Source organism: Sarcophilus harrisii, chromosome 6 (genome assembly GCF_902635505.1).
Source record: "Sarcophilus harrisii chromosome 6, mSarHar1.11, whole genome shotgun sequence".
NCBI classification, from domain to species: domain Eukaryota; kingdom Metazoa; phylum Chordata; class Mammalia; order Dasyuromorphia; family Dasyuridae; genus Sarcophilus; species Sarcophilus harrisii.
Genome location: NC_045431.1, coordinates 248714300 through 248737945, shown reverse-complemented (window position 1 = coordinate 248737945; position 23646 = coordinate 248714300). Strand labels below are relative to the sequence as shown.

Genomic DNA, 23646 nt, shown 5'->3' with positions numbered 1-23646 from the left:
AGACTTTTGTGAAAGGTGGGGCTTGAGTCTTGACAAGTGGATAGGGTCTGAATGGACTGAAAAGAAAGAAAAGAAAATTAAGAGAGTGGTAACATCCATAGTTCAGCAATAGGAGCTGAAAAATGGAGGGCAATTGTAGGAATAGTGACAAGATTAACCTTATTGGAAGGGTGTGTTCTTTTCTAGGAGATGTGAGATAAACTTGAACAGGTAGGGTGGGGTGACTTTGTGAAGGGCTGGGCCTAGGGTAATGCACTTTGTCCTACGGGAGTCACTATAGGATTTTGCAGGGTGGGGAGTAGTAATCTGAGGAGAAAACTGGTATTCTGAGTAAATTGATCTGAAATAATCCCCCTTCTCAGATAATTGGGATTTTTTTTTTCCTTTTCAAAATGAAAAGGAAGTTCTCAACTCACATAATTTAATATTTAGTGAATATTATATTCTGCATGATGGATTCCATACTAAACACTTAAGATACATAGACACACCCTGTCCTTTAGGACCTGACATTCGAAATTATATATATATATATATATATATATATATATATAATTTATACCAGATATCTCAGTATGTTTGGTTAAAAAAGGAATAAGAATAATTCTGTGTAGTCCAGTGTAAATTGAAATTATGAGGCCAACTACCTAGAGTTCAGAAAAACACACACAATGATCTCCCTGAGATTCCCTCAGTTGAATTATCTGGGCAGTTTGTAATCTACATCACTTGTCCTATTTGGTTCACATATTTTTTGATTCGAAGAAAAAAAACAAGACATATATTAAAGAAACTAGTCAATTAAAAAAATCAAATCTCAGCAATTGAATTGTGATTTAGGTCAAAGACGCCTATTTCACCACCACCCCCATAAATGGATTAAATACGTGCTTTATGTCTCTCCCTCCATCCCTCCCCCCTCGTGGGGAGGCGGGGGGGGGGGGGGGGCTGCTACTTAGGGAGGGACATAGGAAGTTGAGAAAACCCTCACCAAATTCCAGTAACCAAAAACAATGAAATAATTTGATCTATAAACCGTCAGCATGTCTTTTGCCTGGATACCCCTCACATTCAGAAAGCAGGGGGGAAGGGGAGACAAGGCAACCCCCCACGGTCCCATCATCAAAGAGAACTCAGGAAATAGCTTAGGCTTGTTTCTATGCAAAGATTGCTAAAAAATTCCTCAAACCAAACACCTTTTTTTTTTTTCCTTCTTAGGCTCAGGCCTTGCCATACTTCCTCTAGGATTGTATATCCTTTGCTTTTGCAATATATCTAGATATACATGTTATATAAATGCATATGTATTTTTAAAAGTTCTGTGTCTTTTTCTGTCTCTTTTCTCTTTTCTTTTTTTTTTTCCCCTAATTCCTATAATAAAGTTTCCTATTGGATAAGGTCAGCTCCCTGATTTATGCCTGGTTTCTATTGGAAGCGCTCAAAGGCTGACATCACTTAGGAAAGCGAGGGGGTAGGGCTGGCAGACCAGTTTGTCACCACCCAGGCTCCCTTGCCTTTGGCTGGGTGCAACTTCCATTTTAGGTGTTGGATCTGGGAGGAAAGAAAAAAAAAAAGAAGAGGAGAGAGAAGGAGAGAAAGAAGATTGGAAAGAGCCCTAAAGGAGGAAGAGGTGGAGAAAAATTAATTGCATTATTGTATTTGTCTTTCTCAGCAATATTGGCAAGGATTTGGATTCCTTTTCGTAGAGGATTGTTTTTTAGAAGTCTGCAACCGAGGTGTGTGTATGTGTGGATAATGTGTACAGAAGGGGCATGATAGACTAGCTAGTTTTTAATTTTTGCTAACTAGAGGGATTTTTAAAAGGTGCTGGCTGTTTGGGGAGAAATTCAGCTAGGCTGACTGATTTTAGAACAATTGTTTCCCTCTCAATTTCTACTACTTTTAATTTTATTTTTTAAAGCAAAACAGCAAGAAGGAACAAACTTCTGGGTCTCCAGCGCTGGGAGCTGGCTGAGCAGCTCCTGAGGGTAAGAGCGGTCCTGTGAATTTGCCTCTTGGTGTATTTTCTGATTGTATATTTCCTTCTGGGTCTAAGTGAACACAATTACATAACCTTTAGTAACAAAATTTTTAAAAGTTGGTTTTTTGGTGTATTGTGTGTGGGTTGAGAGAGGAATTTGTCTTGAGGTCGAAAGCTGGTTTCACAGATGGCTTTTCATATGTTCCAAAACCTTATTTTACTTTTTTCCCCTGTTTGTGGACGTGGAAAGTTGCAAGGAGATTTGCAGCTTAAGCTGTGGTAGTGGTTTCCCACTCCCTTTTCTCCCCCCCATCCCCCCAAGAGTGTGATTAAACTCCCCTAGTCTGTTTCAGCCTCATGGTCCTGGGTGGATCCCGTTTTACTTTTCCAGGTGCAGTGGGTGGGAGCCTCATTCTCTTGTACTGGCCCTGCTGCTTTGCCTTTTAAAAGAAAACAAATGGATCCCCATTGACTGCTGCATTTGCCTTTTCTTAAAACTACCTTGGGTTACTAAGACTTCTCTCTCCCCCCTTCCCTTCCGTCCCCCTCCTTCCCCTCACTCCCCCAATCTTGCAAAAACTATTTCGCAAGTTGTGGAATTAAGAGGTCATTTAGTTTACTTGTGAATGGAAGAGAAAACAAATGATTTTAGTTTTTTATTTATTTAGGGATGATAGGTTTTACAAGGTTAGCAGAAAGCTCTTTGCATACTTGAATTTTCAATTCATTTGCAGAATTTTAAAAGGAAATGTATTTTTTAAAAAGTGAAAGTCAGTTGTGTGGGTGAGTAGATTTTTAGTTGCTTTCCTAAAAGATTAGAAATCTGTAGCATTGTAGGCTACTGACTCCACCTCCCTTATTTTAAATCATTTTTATTTGTGAAGTATTTTTTTCATATACTTTTAACACAATTTTAAATGGTCAGTCATATCATTAGCAATAGCCGGAAACTTCCACTTCTCCGTTTGCCTTTTTAATAATCAGAGCAACTCTAAAAATTAGAGATGAAATTGAATTCAGTGCCCTTTAGTACCTAAACTATCACACCTTTAACAGTCCCTTACATGTTTTAATTTTTAATTTAAATTAGGAAACTTTGATTTTTTACGTGCAAAACTAGAGCATCTAGGGATTTGGCTTGCTTAGGGGTTTCAAAATAAAATGGAATGTCTTCTTTTTTTGTGTGTGTAATGCTAAGGACCAAAGTGAAGTGGTTCTTAGAAACTCTATCAATACTTCTTTCTTCCTTGACTCTCTAGTTCAAATTTAAAAAGAAAAGATAATATGGTACATTTATGGGGACTACCCAATGAAATGATCGATTTAGCCCTTTGGGCTGTAGTTTTTATTTGAATAGGTAGAAAAAATTTAGAGAATATCCATGTCCTTTTTTCTGCTTTAATTTCAGCCTAAGGTTCCAAGTAGATTTTTGGATGATTTGAATTGCAGGTTGATCCATTATCCATCTAAACCTTTAAATGGGTATCTGTTTTGAAAGATTACAAAGGCACAGTGATAGGATCCAAGTAAGTGCCGAGAACAGAGGTTTTTAATATGTGTGTGTGTGAGAGAGAGAGAGAGAGTGAGAAAGAGGGAGAGGGAGGGAGGAAGGGGTGGGGACCCCTTTGGTAGTCTAGTGAGGCCTATTGAACCTCAGAATAATTTTAAAAATTAATAATTGAAGGAAATGCTAATTTTTAGTTAGACATAAAGTTAAAAACAGAATTTTTCCCATCCAAATTAATGGACTTTTTAGAAATATATCTTTTTGTCTGTGGACCCTAGGTTAAGAAACTTCTGGTCTAGAATTAGTGGAGGCAGCTCCAGACATTCAATGGTCTGGGTTTTAGATTAGAAAGGAGATTTATCTATTCTTTCATTTTCTGTCTAATATTCAAGAATTGTGGAAGGGTTGGAACTAGAGAAAAGAGTACCATCCTATTCCTCTTTAGGAAGTAGGCGGTATGCCTTCCAATTTTAGTGCTAAGCGCACTTAGTGGGTATATTTTTGTTTTGTTTTCACCTTTGTAGTAATAGATCTTTTTTGTTTGTTTGTTTTTTATAGTAGTAGATCATTTGATAGATGTTCTGTTGACTTTTGTTCCTGAAAGAGATTTTTTCCTACTTAAAAAGTAGGAATGTTGGAACTAAATTTAGGGGTGAATTCCACAACTATTTTCTTAGGCAAAGAGAAATGGGACTATAAAATTTGCCTTTAGCTGACATGGAATTTAGAGCATCTACCATTTTAAGAAAGCCCTAAATCATTAAAACCTCTGTCCAATTCCCTGAAGAGATGTAGGTGACAGGCTTGTGTATGTAACTAGTCTTTCAAAAGAGAAATTAGAATAACTGGAAAGAAAGAGACTTGCCTTGAAAGAGTTGCCTTGAAGAAATCATTATATCTCACTTTTATACCCAGTTCGCCTTTACTTTCACTTCTCAGACCAAGACTATTAGTTACTCTTTATAATAGATGTTTAAAAAAAACAGACCCTACTAAATGGCAGTGTTTTATCTTGTTCAAGGTCCTCCCTTTTCCATAGTGGTTTAATACACATTATATTTCTGCTATTTCATCAAAGGAAATCTATTAACTATCTACTATTTTTATGATGGTGAACTGGTCAAGAGAGGAATACTGTTTCAACCTTTTGACGAGGAAGCTTGCCTTCTGTGTAGTATCTTGGGTTCACCTATGATATTCTTTCTCTTAAGAACCTTTATATCTTTTGGGCTAATCTTTGCTTCTTAGTCTTTGGTCTGGCTGTAGGAACTAGTTGCAGATAGACTTGTATTAGCATTTTCACGTTGGATCCCTGAGGCTATAGTCCAAAATGTTGGAGGGAAGTTTTAGTGATGCAAGAACAAATTCTAAATGCTAGTAAAAACCTGCCAACCTTATAGGCTGTGTATTCAATATTCTTCACCAAAAGGTGAGGTAAAACCATTATTGCTTACTATATCTTCTTCTCCCATCCATTGCCCCACCCCCCTACATACCTTCTGGCAAAAATGTTGAGAACTGCTTATTTTTAGGCCTGGACCCAGTTTACTCCAAGTCTTGGAAGATTCCCGGTTGCCCTTCATTAGCATATTTAAACATGCTAAGAGCTTTTTATATTTTCACTTTGGAAAGAGCCTAATGTTTTGTTGGATTCATACTATAAAGGATATGTTTCGGGTCACATTAATTTTCTACCTGAAATTTTTTCTCATATGCTGAAATTGAATATTTTGTACTTTTTGCCACATTTAGAAATTAATACTTTTGACTAAATAGAGCCTAATGTTTTGTTGGATTCATATTATAAAGGATATGTTTCAGGTCACATTAATTTTCTACCTGAAATTCTCATATGCTGAAATTGAATATTTTATACTTTTTGCCACATTTAGAATTAATACATTTGACTAAATATTTTTAGAAGTGTGACTAGGTAGCACTTAGTTTTTCTGACACTACTTCATTTGAAGTAATGCCCACCTTGTAGTTACTTTGTTGTAGGAGGTTTTTGGTTCATGTGGTTCAATCTTTCCTCTCCCCCAAAAAAGGGTTAATGTGGCACTCAGTTGAAAATAGGGATTTCTCTGCTTAAATGCAGCTGCCTACAAGGTTGCCAATAGAGCATTGATGTAGCCTGGCAAGGAGATTTTTGGAAGGAAGGAACAACTGCTCTGGTTTGGAATGACCAATGGGGGGGAATAGAGGGCATGCATTGATTTGTGTTTTTGTTGTGTAGCTTATTAGACATTTTGAAAGTAGTTTGTCTCTTCAAACTTATGCTTTCTATAATAACTTGTTATTAAATATTAAATAGTGAGAATGGAACTTAGCTATCTTGGCATAGTAAAATTCCCAGTTGCTAGATATTCTAGATGAAATTTTAAGTCTCCCTCAGAATGCATTAGATCTAATATATAGAAAGATGGGCCCAAAAAAAAAAGACTCCCAACCTTCTGGATTTTGTTAGCCAGTGATTAGTATTGGGGACACTTTTACAAAACAATTTTTATTAGGTTTCATTAAGTATTGTAGTGGATTTTAGAATGTTAACCAATAGCAAATGGGCTTTTAATTTTTATTGTCTGAATTTTGAAAAGTTTTATTGGTATTTGTAATCAGTTGTTTATTTCAAAACCCTGCTTTGTGACTCACCAAATACACTCAGTACTCAAAACAAATCTCATAATGTATATAAAATTTAGTTTTTTCTTTCTACTATAGTCTTGATCTTTACTGTTCTGTGAGATCTAAACTGTTTTTCTGTTGCTCATAATTAAGCTTTCTTTATGTGGTCTTTTCATTTATATTATTGTCATTGTATATATTATTTGATTCTACTTATTTTATTCTACCTGAATTTCTCAAAACAACTTTTTCTTGCTATACTGTAATATCTCGCACAATAGTCTATTCAATCACTTCCCAGTGAATGGGTACATACTTTTTTCCCCTATTTCTTTGCTATTCTTAAAAAAATGATGCTATGAATATTTTGGTATATGTTGAATCTTGTGTTTGTAACCATCTGACTTTCTTGTTGTGTATACGTAATGGTGGGATTGCTAGAATTAAAGTCGTTGGCTGTTAAATCACTTTTCTTGCATACTTCCAGACTGCTCTAGGAGGTCTAATAACAACTCATTTGTGTTCTGTTCTTCCCAACCCCTTCTAACACTGACTTCCTAAATAAACTTTTTTTTTCAGGAGAATGCTATTTTTTGTGATATAAAAAACTTGGATCCAGTGAGGTTGCTGAATCTTTAGGTTTTGTGAAATATGACCTATAATTGTCCATCCTCTTGGAAATGCCAGATAGGCATTCCAGTAGATTTTAACTTAGCAGCTTTTACTCTGTCTTTTGCTCTATTGAGTTTATTAAGTGATCTAAGATGATGGACTTGTGACATCACTAGACATCATTGACTAATCTATTCAATTGTGACACATTTGATGCTTTTCCTCGTGGATATGAACACTTATTTAATATAACTTGTTCAATGTTTGATTGTAAATCATCCAGTAGTGTTTGATAGCCACTATCTACCTTAATAGGTAATACATCAAGTTAACAGATTCCTTCAATAGTAATAGTTTTATCTTTTTATAAGGTATTTTTATCAATACCAGTTAAGAATAATTGGGTAAAATCAATAATTTTGTTTTTTCTTGATTACTAATATTTTTACTTTCTTTTCATGTATCTATAAGTCCTAGAAACAGAAAAAAAATCAAATATGATAGTAATCAGCAGGCTGCTTTACCAAATTAAAAAAAAAAAATTTCACACTGAAAAAATGCAGGATCAGTTAAAAAATGAAAAGTATTGTGAAATGTCTTAAAAACTGATGTATAGTATTCAATACTATTCTCTTATAAAATGCTTATTGCTAGCAAATGAGTCACATTTTTTACTTAAATAAGTCATTTGTATACATTAGGTTCAAAATAAAGTGGATCTGAAAAATTTATCTTTCAAACCAGTCTTCAGGTATTGAAAGCCATTAGTATGCACTTAAATTTTTTAAAATGACTTTAACTGCCAGATATCTATTGCACTTCTGCCTTTAAGTGAAAGTTTCTGCTTTCATTGTGTTTAGAACTATTCTTTGAGTGGTAGATGAGGCTGGAGATAAATGAAAAAAATCCTACCCTTCATAAAATATTTGTGAGATACATGATGGTATCAAAGTTCAAATACAATTCCATTGATTAGGTCTCTTGAGTAGAACCTAACTATAGTATTCGGAGTTTTTCCTGCTTCTTTAAGGACAGTGAGTTGTTTCTTATCTATATTTTTAGTGACCAGAGGCTGACCTGAAAAGAGCTGATCAGGCTGATATTATTAATAGTTATTAAAGCTAGTTACTGAACCAGGATCTTTAGCTTGAGATCTCATTTATCTTAAAAGGACAGAACTTCCAATTCATGATGCTAATTGAACCTATAAAAATAAGGACCTTTTCTTCATGTCCTATTTATCAACCTGAACCATACTGTTTCTATTCTGAAAGCCTATAAAAAATTCTATTCCCATGAGCATATTTCAGACTTCAGGAAAGTTTTGAATCCTGGCTCTACTACATTAACTATAAGGATGGGACAAATACTCAATCCAGTGCTTTAGTTTCCTTGTCTGTAAAAGGAACTTTGTTTTATATATCTTAGAAAGAAGTTGGGGGGGGTGGAATATAAACATTTTAAACATAAAAACATAATTTAAATGTTAATTGTTTAAAAAATTGTAGCTTGAAGTTAAGAACTGTGAAAGGTTTGCCTGCTCCATGCTTTATAGAAGCTATGAAGGAAATTAAGTCAACTAGTATTATGGGCTAGGCACTGTACTAAGCACTGGGAATATAGATATAAGACAAAAAGACAGTCCCCGATGAGAAAATTTAGAGAAGTTCCTTTGATTCCTATTTATTTTAATATCTATGTTTTTAACATCAAACATTTGTATTTTTGATTCTTGGGCCGAAGTAGGTAACATTTGACTTTGAACAGGGAGGTAATTCAGTTACTGATGGCCTTTTCCCTGGTTTTTTTCTCCTTTCACTTTGTATTCTTGTCTCCTCTTCTCTGAGGACTGAATCTGTTTTTTCACTTGCCCTCATTTTATTTCTTAGGTCAGTATCATTCATGTGCATTGCTTGACCCCAATGGTAATTTTAAGTAGCTAAAGTACCTTTTGATTTTTGTTCTAGAATAAGCAACAGTTTTTTCCTCAAAGGGGAAGAAATTAACCACAGCCCATGGTAGACTATTAAGCAGTATACTAACATGAGCTTCTATTATGATTAGCTGCTTCAAAGTTATTTAGTCTGTATCTGTATTTAAAAAGGAAAACTGGTGATTCAGTTCAACTAACATCAAATGCATGGGAGGGATTCAAAGTCACAAAATAAGCCCCCTGAAGGCAGGGACTGTTTACCATCCACTACAAGGATACTTCATATATGTAAATACATAAGAGTATAAGAAAAACAAAGCAAGAGTGTCCTTATTTTGGTGGTGGTGGGGGGGGAACGAATAGGAATGGAAAGAGACTTTATGGAGGAGGCACCTCAAGTAGAGCCTTGAAAGGAAGATGATGTAAGGAAAGTTACCACTATCCTTAAGAATGCAAAATGTTATTGTATTAAGTTACAGGATTTTAGAGTCAGGGTGTGCTTTGGCCATCATTTAGTCCACTGCACTTATTTTGATAGATAAGGAAGTTGAGGCGCAGTTAAAAGTCAAATAGTGATATTTGCTAAGAAGTAACTCATTCATAAATAGTAAGGCCAAAGATATAAATTCTATCTCCAAGAGATTTGTTGTTTTTTATGCCTCCCTTCCCCCCCCCCCCCCCCCCCCCCCCCCCCCCCCTGAAAATACCAATGGGAGGTTTTTACTTCCTATTGGCAATCTGGAAGGTTTGACTTAAATGCAATAAGGAATAGCTGTGGTACTTTAGGTTGTAGAGGGAAAAGGATTTTGTTGGTAGGGAATTTTAATAAGCTAAACTATCACACTGACAGTGGAAGACATAAGACATTGTTAGAGAAACTAGGCCAACCTTTCAATACAGTTATCAAAGCACCTGCAGTTCCCATTTCAGGGCAGGTGAAATGATCCTCATTGAACTGAAGTAGAGACTACATATCCAGCAAACTTTTAAAATAGAGAAGACCTATTTTAAAAGGGAAATTGGTGCCAATCTGATTCCTTTTCACTGCTCCTTTGTTGAAATTTTTCTCCATTGACTACCTTTAGAATTTTGTGAAGCAAGCCAGAATTTGCCACGTCAATGGTGAATGTCTAACCTGCTGAAAGTCGGCTCATCAGGAAATACTGTAGGAAGGCCCCTCCCACCCTAAAAACAAATGAAGTTCAGAAGAATTAGAAGAGTTTCAGAGTAACATGGATGTTTCATGGTACCTAGTATTGTATTCCTACAATTCTGTACTGTCTCCCAATTTGCCATTGTTAGTATTTTTTTGGAGTATCAATTTTGTTTAGGTTATGCTTTAATAATAGTAACAGTTGGCTGTGGAAAATTTGGGGTGGTGGTGAAATTGAAGGTTCTACCCTTGTCTTTGGAGATAGCCTCCATCCAGTATTTATTCCTGAGCAATTCCCTTTAGTGCAAGAAGACAGAACTAGATTTAGTTCTATTTCTTCTTGACCATTTTTTTCAGTCCTGGTGTGTTCTGTGCCCTTGGTCAGATATTTATTTTATTTTGAACTTAATAAACAAACATTTCACTTTACCTAATATAGGTAATGAGGGCTTTATGGAAACAACCGGTCTGTTTTGTACAGCTTGTTTTTCTTATTCTATAATAAGTTCAGCTTGTAGCTTACAAAGCTTTCCTGCTTATCTATGCTTCTTTCTGAATTTCCTTTTGCTGTCTTTCTGCATTTCTACCAAAATATGAGTAACAAGCTTCACCATCAGCTCTCTAGAATTAAAGTTGACCTTTGCATTGATTGGCATCTTCAAATCTTTTATGGTTTTGCCATATTGTTTTTGTTTACTGGTTCTGCTCACTTGACTCTGAATCAGTTCATATAAGTCTTCCTAGGTTTCTGAAATAATCTTATTTCACTATGATCTATGGAATAATACTTGATTATATTCACATTGACATAATTTGCTCTGGCATTCTTCAATAAATGACATCCCTTTTTCCTCTAGTTCTTGGCTATTACAAAAGAATTGCTTTAAAATAATTTTGTACATATGGATTCTTTCCCTTTTTATTTGATTTGGAGGTGGGGGTATAAACCTAAAGTGGTGTGGTTGGGTCAAAGGGTAACTAGTGACTTACGGTTTGTTGTTCCAAATTACTTGCCAACATCTTGGCCAAATATTTAATGTGAAACACCAGCTTTTTAGTCTTTTACCCCCCTTTTTTAAATCCTTTAATCCTTTGAAATATCTTCTTGCCCACTGGAAGACAGATTTGCTGATGAACTGCATCCATAGTTTCCCAAGCATCAGGAAAAATAATCAGTGATTTTATGTTTTCTTTCATGTATCAGAAACAGATGTTGCCTGGATGGCTTAGGAATAGAGAAAGAGAGATCGATATTAATGATTGCTTATTTTGCTAATCCCTTAGGAGAAAGTTAAAGGATATAAACACCTCCCTCTTTTTTCTCCCTGTCCTGAATCAACCAGACTTGTACTTTCCCTTTCATGGCACAGATAGTCACTTAACTACTTTGTGAAAGAGTCTCTCTGTTTCTTTCTTGATTTGGAATGTAGCCCTAGAACTTGACCTGATTAAACTCTCCTTGCCCTTTAATTATACCTGTCTAATTTTCATTTTGTTAACTTCATATCATTCTTGGGAGATGACCTCAAGCAGGAAACAGTTTTTCCCCCCTTCACTTCTCCCTTTGTCAAATAACGATTGTTAGATGTAGGAAATAATCTAGACAGTCCTCCAGATTTCCCAAAGACAGCAAGTTAAATTAAGTGGGTGGCTTATTTCATTCTGTAATAAATGGGGAGGCGTTACAGGAGTAGCTATAGGATCACAGATTTAGAGCTAAAAGGTACCACATTCATTCAGCACTTAAGTACTTCTTTGTGGCAATCACTGTACTAGGGATTCAAAGACAAAAATGAAAAGTCCCTGCCCTTGAAGAGTTTATCTTCTATTAGGGGAGGTGGTACACATGCATATATATATATATTTTTATTGAAGTGGGGGAAAGTTTGGTAAAACTAAACGACACATCAGAGAACAATGGTATGTTGTCTTTATCTTTAGTACTCCACCCCTAAAAGAACTGGGGGAGTTGCCATCTTGTCTCTTTAGGATCAAGCTTGTTTATTTATATGCAAAATAAATACTGGGTCACTTTTTCAGAAGGAAAGTGCTATAATGGCAACTGGAGTTATCCGGAAAAGTTTCATTTAAAAGGGAATGCTTAAGCTGAGTTTTGCCGGAATCTAGGGAGCTCAGAGGCCCAGGTAAGGGGAAGAGGGAATGTATGGTAAGCATGGGGTAGGGGAGCAGCTCAGTTTAGAGGCCTGGAGATAGATGTTAGGGTTTGTCTGAGGAATTTTAAGAAAGCCGGCATGACTATTAATTGATAGTGTGGGAAGGCAAGTGAGGTCTAATGAGGCTAAAAAAGTCGGGACCAGTTCACAAGGAATTTCAAAGCCAAATAGTGGAGTTTATATTTGATCCTGGAAGCAATAAGGAGCCATTGTAGTTTGGGTAAGGAGTAACATGGCCACACCTGTGTTTCATAAATAGCCATTTGTGGGGAGGATAGTTTGAAGAGGAGGTTCTTGAGGCAGGAGAATGTGGAGGCACTTACTCATAATCCCCCTGAGTGGTGCTGAGGGCCTGAACTAGGGTGCTAGTCATGTCCATAGAGAAGGGGCAGAAATGTTGGGAGAGATCCATATGTCAGCATTTGGCAACTGAATCGATAGGTAGAGTGAGAAAAAATGAGTTGAGGATGACGCTGAGGTTTCGAACTTGGGAAGTTTTTACAGTAGATAGAGGACACTGAATCTCAAAGTAATAGGGCTTGTGCTAGATCAGATATATATAAATGGCAGAGCAAGAATTTCTTGAACCTGTATCCTCTGGCTCCATCTTTAGTTTTCTTTTCTATTGCCTGGTGCTGTCTCCTAATAGAATTGTCTCTTTTTACCTTGTGTATATTTTCCTTTCCTTTTCCATATAGCCTAAGTGATGTACAATTTCTTAAGACTTTTTTTTGCTTTTTTATTTTTTACTATTCAGATAAAATTATTTTGATAGTCAAATTGGGTTATTCCAAGAGTTCAGCTTACTATTCTCCCACCTGACTAGCTTTCAATAATTTTTGGTACATTACAGTATGTAAAGCACAATATGGAGAAATACAGTTGTATAATAAGACTTAGTCTTTATCCTTCAAGAGTTTATGTTCTAGTAGGGAAGATTAGGTACCTATGAGGGATCGTTTGTAAAGGAGGAAGTAACATGCAAGGTGGGCATGAAAGGTAGACAGGATTTTGATGATAAAAGATGTGACAGAAAGATGAGGACATTCTAGTCAGTGGGAAGCTCTCGTTACTCTTGGGGGAAATGGCCTAGATGAGCTGGGATTGTACAGTTTCAATTGATTAAAAGAAAGCAATTGATTTGGATATTTTCTCTAATCCATTCATTTTTCAGATGAAAAAGTAGTCTCAGAAAAGAAATAACTTCTTCAACATAGTTAGTTTGGCAAAACCAGGATGAGAATTCCATCTTGATTTGTAGTTCAGGGCTTTTTCCACCAGATAACAATTGGAATCGTAGAAAGTCTTGGGTACTATTCTAATGAGTTTAAGAACTTATATGTGGTAGGCAGTGGGAACATAGTGCAAGTCTTGAGTTTGGGGAGTGATTGGAACAGAAGTAGTATTTTAGGGCAGCTAAGTGATACAGTGGATAGAGTTCAGGGCTTAGAGTCAGGAAGATCTGAATTGAAATTTGGCTGCCGGCACCTGCTAGCTATATGATCCTGGGCAGATTACTTAATCCTATTTGCCTCAGTTTCTTCATCCATGAAATGGCCTGGAGAAGGAATTGGCAAATCATTCCAGTATCTTTACTAAAAAAAAAAAAAAAAAAAGCCTCTAAAACTTCTCAGACTCTCACTGAGTCTGAACACAATTTAAATGACTGAACAGCAAGGGATCCATAACACTATTGGAGTCATCATCTGGTCCTTCTTTTCTTCCCTGAGGAACACCTTGAAAAAGTGTTCTGGGTTTAAAAAAATATGTTTATTATCAAGCTGATGATATAGCAAGTCTGGTGAATTGAGAGGCTAGGTGGGGGGGTGTCCTGGAGCAGTAGTTAAAGACCCTTGAGTTCACCATCTGGTGCTGAGAGATGGTATATGCTTTCCTTTTCTGATAGAGCTTCTGTCTAGGTTTTGGTGTAGCCAACAAGATTCTCCATGGCCTGTGGCCTCTGCGGTTGAGTTCACACTCTCTTCCCAAATGAAAAATTTCTGTCAGTTGAGAATGGGTTACATAAGAATGATTTATTTTATTACCTCTATACTTCCTTTTGGGGAAGGTGAGTTAGGTTAGTAAATCTACTTGATGGAAACTTGTATGTTGAGTATATCAACAGTTCTATATTTCTTGTTTTGATGTTTGTAGTACTTGCTGGTTTTCTGTGAAGCACTTCTACAATTCCAATGCCTACAGCACATTTCTATCTGGATGACAGATAAAACTCAATATCTGAAACTAATGCTAGCTATTATTTAGCTAAGGTTAGCATCTTTCCTTCTTATCTCGCTTGCTTTCTGACCTCACTTATGTTTGCCTCTTGAGACATCATTCATTCAGTCTCCCAAGTTCAGAACTTTGAGAATTTAAAATTCTTTTCTCCTTCAGGCAATATCCAGTGATACCAAATTCTGTTGGTTCAGCTCCTGGAAAATAGTCTTGCGGCGGATAGAGTGAATAAACAGTGGCCTTTGGAGTTAGAAGAGACCTAGGGTGGAATCATGCTTTTAAGACCTAGCTGTGTGAGCTGGGAAGATCATAGAAGCCTTCTGTGCTTGTTTCCTTAGTACTCAGGTATTGGGATGAGATGATGTCTGTCAGATTCTTCATAAACCTCAGTCATGCCGTATCGGCTTTGGTTCGGGTCTGCAGTTCTGTGCACGGAGGGCCTCCTGCTTGTTGGCAGCTCTTCAGCAGCTGGTCACGGTGGCCCAGGCCATTGAGAACCTTGGTGCCCCATCTGAGTCAGACACTGGGCCTGTTGTGTGGCCTTCCTCACCTGGGGACCAGCTTTCTGCTTGCCAGTTAAAGGGTGGCTTTGGAGTGAGGGACTTCTTGGTCTCTGTAATGTGCCCTGGCCTACTGGGGCTGCATGGGGCTACCCTCCCAGCCCCTTTTCTAGAGGGGTTCCCTCTTGTAAGCCAGCTTTCCTGCGGCCCCAGTCTTCTCCCCTTTATACCCTCTCCCCAGCAAGCTTCCTCTTGAGGCCTCACAAAACACTAGGCTTTTGTACTAGGTTGTAAGATGTTTTTTGTAGTGACCTGTGTTTTTCCTTTCCTACTGTGCCCCTTAAGCCTAGGACCATGGTGCCCTCCTTGCAGGGTTGTCTGGATGTGGCAGGTTCTGCCCTGCACCAAAGGACTGTTGGGGGAGTCTGGGGTTTGGGCGACTCCCTCATGCAGCAGGTTCGAGGACTTGTCCTGTCTGCAGTCCCTCCCCCTAGCCTACCCTCCTCCCAGAGCGGGCATTGGAGCAGGGAACATCCCGGGTCTCCCCCACCCTGGTGGGAGAGGGGCACAGCTCCGGAGGATGTCTGCAGCCCAGCTTCGAAAGACCATTTGTTTAGAACTTGATGGGAAAGGGGAAAGCGTGAGGTCACTTCCTGTCTGAAGAGGAAGTCCTGACTTCCTTCCCGGGTTGCTGATGGGGGGAGGGAATTCCCATCAAGGGGCTGCTGAGAGCCAGTTCCTGGCCTTGAGGAGTCTGGCAGGGGTTGCCATGCTTTCTGAAAGGTGCCATCTTGGGGATGACTGCCCTTGCTCTGCTGGAAGCTCTGGCAGGCTGAGGTGGAGGGGTCTTTCTGGTGTTCCAAAACAAACACACCAAGGACTAAGGAGCAAAGCTTTCCCCCGGGCCGAGCCTCCCTTTACTCACTGATCCTAGAAGACCAAACAGGGCCAACCCCCTGGGAGGAGAGCACCACGTTTAGGTTGGAGGCCGGAACTCTGGCCTCTGTCCCTGACCTGCTCTGTGACCTCTTACAAGTTGCCTCGTGTCGTGTTTTTTCCTTAACTGTGAAATGAAGGATTGGAAGCTGCTTTCAAATTATTGTCTGTAAAGATGCAGTAGCAGAGTATCCTCCTGGGAAGAGGGTGTTGGAAGATTTTTATTTTTAGAACGAGCTTAAGGTGGGGGGAGTGTCCATCCTAAGGAGGACCAGTTGGCGGGTTTGCTGCTATTCTAGTCCAAGCGGCTTCTTCCTGACCAGTCAATTGTATTAAATTTTTGATGTGAGTTTGAACTAGTGTCCCTCGGGATAAGAGGGAGGGAGGAGGGAGAGGAGATTGGAGGGAGTGGAAACAGCTGGGGCATTCATCAACCCAGCCCAGCTATTCTCTTGCAGAAGGATGTGTAGTTACTAGCAGGAACCTAGTAATTCTGAGAATGGACTCAGGCATTTTAAACTGCACATAGGAATGTTAGCAGTCTAGAGTATAGCCAAATGTCATGCTTCTTATTATATTTTTGACCCTTTCCAAAAAACTTTCCTAGCCGCTTTGGAAACGAGGTGCAGAGGTCAGATGGCAAAGAAAGAATACTCTGATTATGTCTTGTGCTCATAAGCTTTTCCATTGGCTTTTTCCTTGCACATCCATTATTTCTTGGGGTGGTCTCTGAATCTGTCTGCAAACAGAAACAATTAGAATTTAGGGCATTTGATGAGGTCATTCTGAATTACACCACGTTTGCTGTATTGGTCTCCTCCCCCTCTGACCTTGCCTCTTAGTGCCTGAATGGGGCTCTGAGTCAGCAGTCATTAGTTCTGTTTCACCCATTCCTTCCGAAGCAGGGAACCTGCTGAACGTTCTGGGAGGAGAGTAGTATGATTTGGGTGTGTCTGATTTCAGGACTTTGTCCTCTACAATCCCAGATTTGTAGGCAATTCCAATCTCAAGATACACATTCCTATCATTGCCATTTGTCCTAGCGCTGCCATCCCACAAAGTAATTTTGAATTGGCTCTGCCATTTAGCTTCAGTTCTTTTGAATTAGTATACAGTTGAAATGTTCTTAATTTTGCAGTTAACCATGAAAGAGTAAGTTACAATTTTAGATGAGAGTCTTGCATTTTATTGATGCTACTGTGTTTCTATCAGTAATAAGGGACAGTGGTTTAAGAAGGCATGACCAAGTCATATATAATTGCTTTCATAATTTTTTAATATATAAAAATAACTTTCATCTTTTTATCTAGGTTTTCAGACTTTAAGTGGCTTATTTTCCACAAACCCTCTCTTTGCACATATAGCAGTGCCATAGGTGTAGCCTGAATCTTCCAGTTTCTCCTGTCAGATGTTGCACCACTTGTATATTACTCCTTGTTTTGATTAGGGTCGGTCATCTGACAGGCTCCTGGGAGAGACACCCAGAAGGGAGGAGGAAAGGTGCTGACCATTAGTATAGGAGGAGGCCATACACATGGAACTGGGGATAACCTAAGGAATTATGAAGCTAAGAATGAAACCCTGGCAGAGCCTTTCTTAAAGCAACACAAAGCCTTTTGGAATTTCAAAAAGCTCACATTCAAAAGCTTGATTTTCCTTTCCCTTCTGGAGAGATGAGAATTAGTATTAAATCTCACCCCGACTTTCGGAAATTTAGGATATATTCCCAGTGGCCTGTGCATTTGCAGCAAAAGGAAAGGGCATTGTTTTTCTGATTATGAACTAGAAGTAGCCTGATCCCATTTCTGCTGCTCTAAAGTCACAGTACAAGAAGCACCCTTCTGGGATAGGCCCCTATTGTCTTTGGAGGGAAGGAGGAAGAGGTGGTAGTTGAGAGGGAAGCAGGCAAGTGAGCACATCAGATAATAGTTGGAGGTAATCATCTTGACCTTTTTGTCACCTGAGAGCATTTCCATTTGTACTGTGACTGGGAGATCCTTTGTTGGCTTTCTTTCCTTTTCTCCGAACTGGGATGGACTTTGCTCCCCAGTGGTGATAAGCTGTTATCCATATATAGCCCTGTATAAAGTATCAGCTGCTCTACTCTGTGGGCAGTTTGGAAAAAGAGGAAAGGCTGTGGTGAGGAAACCTTGGTCTTGCAGTCTAAGCCAGATTTGGGGTGGCTTGATGTAAATGACTGGAAGAGGTTGGGGGGGGTGGAAGATGATCGTCCAATTGGGTGGATCTCAGGGAGGTTTTGAAGCAGCATTCCCTCCTCCACCCCAGCCTTTTTACAAATTGAGAAAGTACTAGGATAGTCGAGTAGGAATCTTTAAAATCTTCCTCTCCCTTTCCCCCTTTTCTGCTACTAAATGGTCCTGCTGCTTTGGAAAAGGCTTTTACTTCATCTGTAGCTTTGGTTTGGGGCTGGGAGAGGAGGGTTGTTTTCCCGAACATGATAAGGAACTGAACTGGGCAAAGTGGGAGCTCTGGCTGGTGATTGGTAGACAGGATGCCGTGGAATGTGTTTGGCCGGCAGCCCAGAATCCAGCACTCTGTATTTGTTTGTTTCTGGGAGACTGTGGTCTGGTGCTACTGTGACAGGAAGTGAGAAAGCTGGGAGTGGGGGGACGGGAGAGGGGCAATGTCTTTGTGGTTCTCCTGTGAAATCCCTTTGTCCCTCGAGAGAGCAGCTCTGCTAAGAGTCCTACTGAGAAGAGAGCCGCCTTTGTGTGCCTGATGGGTCTCAGACATAGGGATCTAGCGCCTCTTCGGGATTCCAGAATGTGAATTCTGGTCATTATCTTTTTTTTTTTTTTTTTTTTTTTAAATCCCAGTACATTTAGGGTTTAAGGTTTGATACTGTGATTTTTAATAGTGTATAAGACTCTAGTTATGTCTCAGAATGTGTGGATTTTTGGAAGATTTCGTGTGGGAGAAGGGAGTAAAAAAGGATGGGACTCTTATAAAAACATCCCAGTGGATATTTTTGTGTACCATTTATTAACAGTCATTGCTTAAACTTTCTTGGGGGCTTAGGAGCAAAGAATATAAATTCTCAAAAGAAGTGGCCAAGGTCTTTATTCAGATTATTAACTGTCAGATATATCCTTTGCCAAAGACAGAGAGGAGTGAAATTCTGGGGCCCTTATTCCAGGCCTCCTCCCAAGAAAGACCCCCACTGATGACACTTAATGAGAAATGGCAGGGATCAGAGCTTTTTGTTTCAGCGTGGAAGCTCTGTCTCTGCAGTTTTCTTGAAATAATTTTTACCTTTTTTGTCTAGACTGAAACAACATCTGTGGTGTACTATTTGGCTTTCTTCTCTTCCCAACTCCCTCATTTCATTGTTGTTCCAGCCTACTTTCTATCTCGGCTCTATCCCTTCTCACATTGTAGATTGGGTGACTGAGCCTTCAACCTCTTGCCAAGCTGGCTGTTTTGTGAGCTCTCACACACAAGCCCCCCTTTGACTGGCCAGGAGGACAGCTGCCCTGGAGGCAGATTGTTAACATACCTCTGGAACAATCCCTTCCCTCTGTCCTTCCGTCTATCAGCACTGTTTCTTTCTTTGCATAACTTTCTATCCCAACTCTCCAGAGTTTCCTACTTTTGACCTGATCAGAAAAGAGCTTTACTTGGGGGGTTTGGCTTCTTGAAATGGTAGTGACCAGTGAGTCACTTGTCTTGTATGCTGTTTCAGGGTCTGGCTTAACAATGGTGGAAGTGGTTTGTATGGCATTGTTAGTAACACTTTTTTCTCCTTGCACATATTTTTCAGTTCACTTTCCTGCCCTCAACAGCCTGTCCTTCGTGAAGTTCCTTTATGTTGTCACAGCTTAAAGTCGGAGGGGGGGGGAGGAGAGGGGACACTGGGAATCTAGGTGTAAAGCAAGCTTTAATCCTATGACTAAATAGGAACTGAGTGTTTGAGATCGTAATCAGAATCTGAGGTTTGTTGCCTCTTCCCTATGTTCTCATCTATTTCCCTTTCAACCTTCTCAGGAAAAAAAGAGCTCACGGTAGTTACCATCTCTCTGAATACTTTTCCTTCCCTGCCCCCTTATATAGTCACTGCTATTCATCCCATATTTGCTATGATTCAAGGTTGTGAGCCAGGTTTCCCTTCTCCCTTCTCATTACTTCAGGAAGTACAGATACAGAAGTACATCTTTTCTCTCAGCCTTCTTATCAGTCCCTTTCTGAAGTTCTTGATTTTCTCTGTTGCATGTCCAAAGGGGAAGGAGCTTCCTTCGAGGCTGAAGGCAGATTAGAACTCCCAGTGGCTTTGGGATGAGTAAAATGACAAACTAAATCTTCCTTGTCCTTTTTAGGTTAGCTTTAAATTGTGGGAAACTTCAGATGACAGGAAAGGGAGGGTTCTTGGTAATTAGCCTGCCCTCCCCAAGAGAAAGTGGGCTTCAAAAGGTTATTTTTTTGTTTATCCCAGTAGTGTTAGGCCTTAGATGTTAACGGGGTGTCTATATACTTTGTTTCTAGTATTGGAATGCATAAATCCCTGAAAGATTTAGAATAAGAGCTTGCATTTGTACTTTCCCAGACCTCTATAATAATTGAAAAGATATATCAACATCTGAGTCTGGAAAAAAAAGTTTCCTTTTTCATTTCTCCTATGCTTTCTTGTGCCCCATTGTATACCTGACTTGCTTTCTCCTTTAAATTCCAAGATAGGGAAAAGGAAAAGGCATTTAGCCTCTCCCCTGCCTCTGGCCTTACACACTGACATCCCACTCCTTCTAGCCTTTCCTTATCTTAGTTGTTTTTTTTTTTTTTTTTTTTTTCTTTTAAATCCGCCTCTCCAGTGCCATTCCTTATAAGGCTAGGTGAAGTGCCTTTGGCTGGGACACAGGTAACAGTGTCTCAGACTTTCTGGACTTGGAGAATTCAGTGTTATCAGTCCCAAGTGGAGGGCCCTGGAGAGGCCTACAGAGAGTGGGGGAGGAAAAGGGGCGAGTTGGCTAGGCCTTAGCGATCCGAAGGACTTGTTAGACCAGTCCTGTGTGTGTCATACATGCTCTGGGGAGAAGCAGGTTTTGTTTCTTTCAAAAGCCTTTCAGAACTGGCCCCAGCTCTCTAGTTGAGAACCACACCCTTGATTTGCCACATTGCTCTTAGAGCACTTCTCAGCCATTTCATTATATATGGTTTTGACTGTAAAGGCCCCACAGAATACTTAGAGGAAGCAAATGGAATTCCCATCTGGCCTTCATCTTCTAAAGTAGCAGTTTTTTTTTTTTTGTTTTGTTTTGTTTTGTTTATTTCAGGTAAGTCATAGTTGAAACCAGAAGGACTGATAAGAGTACAGAGGTCAGAATAATAAACCGAACAGATTTAAGTACTATGTTGGCCCACAGCTATTATCCCACTCTCCTTTTGAGGTCTAGGTCTCAATAGACGTGTCCTTGGGTACATAGACATAGCTAAAAGCGGCATGGACAACACTCCAGTTTCTTAATTGAAAGACATTAAGTGACTTGGTTGCCTATGATCAAACAACTAGTGAACAATCCAGGAATCTGGTATTCTGCTCTTTGATTCTTACAGTTGCCTCCTTATTTCAGACTTACCTCCAGTTGTCAACACCAATCCATTCAGAATGTTTTTCTTTCTTAAGAGTGATTGCTCACACAATTTCATTTAACCATGAGGATTATTATTATTAAGATTTCCCTCTCTGTGCTTCCTAACTAAGATCTTTTCATTTTCTTCTTGTTAATGCTATAAGGGCACCAGGTTTGGAATAAAGAAGAGCCACAGGGAAACATTGAAACTACCCAAACTCAGGGAAAGGCTAATTCTCAAATACAGCACCCCACCCCCATCCCCCACTCTCCCCCCTTAAGGGGGAATAAGGGAAAAAGAGGAAATCTTTTGGGAAATGTTATAAATGTGCCATATAGTAATGGGGTTTTAGAGTGAAAGAACATGATTTTTTTTTTTCCCCTGTTGCCATCATGGTACAGAACGTATCTCTTTAGGGAGGAAAGTAGGAAACTCCTTTCTATCGTAAGCAGATACCAGTTTAGGGGGTAGAGGTAGTAGGAATGGGTTGACTTATGAAGTGAAAAAACAGGAAGAGAGATACTGGAATTCATAGTGTGCTCCCCCTATACAACTAGCAAAACTCGAGTGGCAGAATTTGAAACATTACCTCCAGTAGGAAGCATTGCTTTCTAGCTGAGATTATGGAAAGGTATTGATTTATGGGCCTTTGCAGCAGCAAAGAAATGACTGTCCTTTTGGGTATGTTAAGGGTTCCCCAAGAATAAAAAATGGCATCCATGACCTTTGAGGCAAACACTAAGTAATTAAATGCTTCTAAAATTCCTTACAAGTCACAACATGGGAGGTCAAAACACTGGGAATTCACTCTCTGGTTTGCTGTACACATCCACTCATAAACATTTAAGTAGAGAGTTTTATTTTTATGAAGTAGTACTACTTTATTTGAAGAAGAGTGACTGAATTTGTGTGTTTTAAGCATTTAAAAATCAAGTTTGAGAGTAGTTACATGTGTTTGTTTGGTCCCAGTGATCGGAACTAGGAGTGGTGGAGAGAAGTGTAGGCTCAACTTCATATTCGATATAAAGAAACATTTCTTTAAATTAGGGTTTCTTTTTCAGATAAGGATTGAACTAGTTGGCCATTGAGACCCCTTCCAAATCTGATTTCTGTCCAAAAGGACAGAGGTTACCTCTGGAAAGGGAAATGGGTTCTCCCTCACTGAAGGAAGGCCTTCAAGGGAAGTCTAAATGGTTGCTAGTTAGATGTTGCAGAAGAGATCCTGGATCAGGGACTGGTTAGACTAGGTAAATTGCGAGATGTTTCTTCATGTTCTGATTCTTTGACTTATGCTTTTTAGAAGTACGGTTTTAGGGGGCAGCTAGTTAGTGTGCAGTGGTTAGAGCACCTGCTCTGAAGTCAGGAGGACCTGAGTTCAAATTTAGCCTCAAACAATCAACACTTCCTAGCTGGGTGACCCTGGGCAAGTCAATTAACCCCAATTGCCTCAGCAAAAAATTTTTTTTTAAAAAGTATCCTAGGCCTTTTTTATTCACTAACTCAGAAGGCACTTCAAAATCCAGTGAGATCTATCTGTATCTTAATAAGAATTCCCCTATGACATACACTCTGCCTTCTTCCCATTCCACTTCTGGATAGCTTTAATTATTGGGGTTTTTTTCCCGCTACCTCAAGCCTAAATTTTCTTCTTTGCAATTACAATCTATTATTTCCAGGTCAGTCCTCTGAGGTGAAGTAGAATAGGAAGAGCCGACACTGATATGCCACTTTAAAGGTTTTTCAAAGGTCTTACATTCATAATCCCTAAAATAAGTTATTTTTTTTTAAAGATAAAGACTGAGAGATTAAATGATTTCTTCATATTTAATACAACTAATGTCAGAGTCAGGATTTGAAACTAGTCTCGCTGACTCCAAGTTTAACACTGTGCTTGAATATGTCTCTAGATTGAAAATGACTATTATATCCCTATGTCTTCTCTTCACCAAACTAAATGCCTCAGTTCTTGCCTCTTATTGATCCTCATTTGGCACTTTTCCATTATACCAATTTCCTTCCTGAAATGTGCCCAGAACTGAACACAAAACTTGACATGTGGTCTGATCAGGGCAGAGCTGGTCCTTGGCTTCTTCGCTCCAAACACTAAGCCACTGTTAATGCAGCTGAAGATTTAGTCACTTTTTTGGCTGCCATGTCACCCTGATGCCTACTGAAACTGTAGTCCACTAACACTTTCCTCTTCTCCCCCAGTTCTCATTAAATCTAACTAGTGCCTAGCCATGCCTCTCTCAACTTGTGCTTTTGAAGATCATTTTGCTCTAGAGAACCTGCTTTAATATAATGTGCTTATTTAAGGACTACCTTAGATCTGAAATTCTCAAAAAGTTAAAGACATCATTAAGCTCTTATATGGTAATCTTGGAAGAATTAGAAGTGTGACTATTTG

At 39.0% G+C, this 23646-nt stretch overlaps 1 protein-coding gene across 14 annotated transcripts in view; it reads left to right on the top strand.

Moving 5' to 3' along the window:
- The first annotated feature begins 1473 nt into the window (after positions 1-1473).
- The window catches only part of CTNND1 (catenin delta 1), a 49711-nt gene continuing 27538 nt past the window's right edge, over positions 1474-23646 (top strand). For 7 of the 14 annotated variants that reach the window (XM_031942828.1, XM_031942825.1, XM_031942823.1 and 4 more), the window contains exons 1-2: positions 1474-1736; positions 1922-1988. The gene's annotated coding sequence lies outside the window, so the exon portion shown is untranslated. Of the gene's footprint in view, positions 1737-1921; positions 1989-17526; positions 17540-23646 lie in introns of those variants that run through there. The other 7 variants (XM_031942829.1, XM_031942827.1, XM_031942820.1 and 4 more) reach the window with 6 other exon arrangements.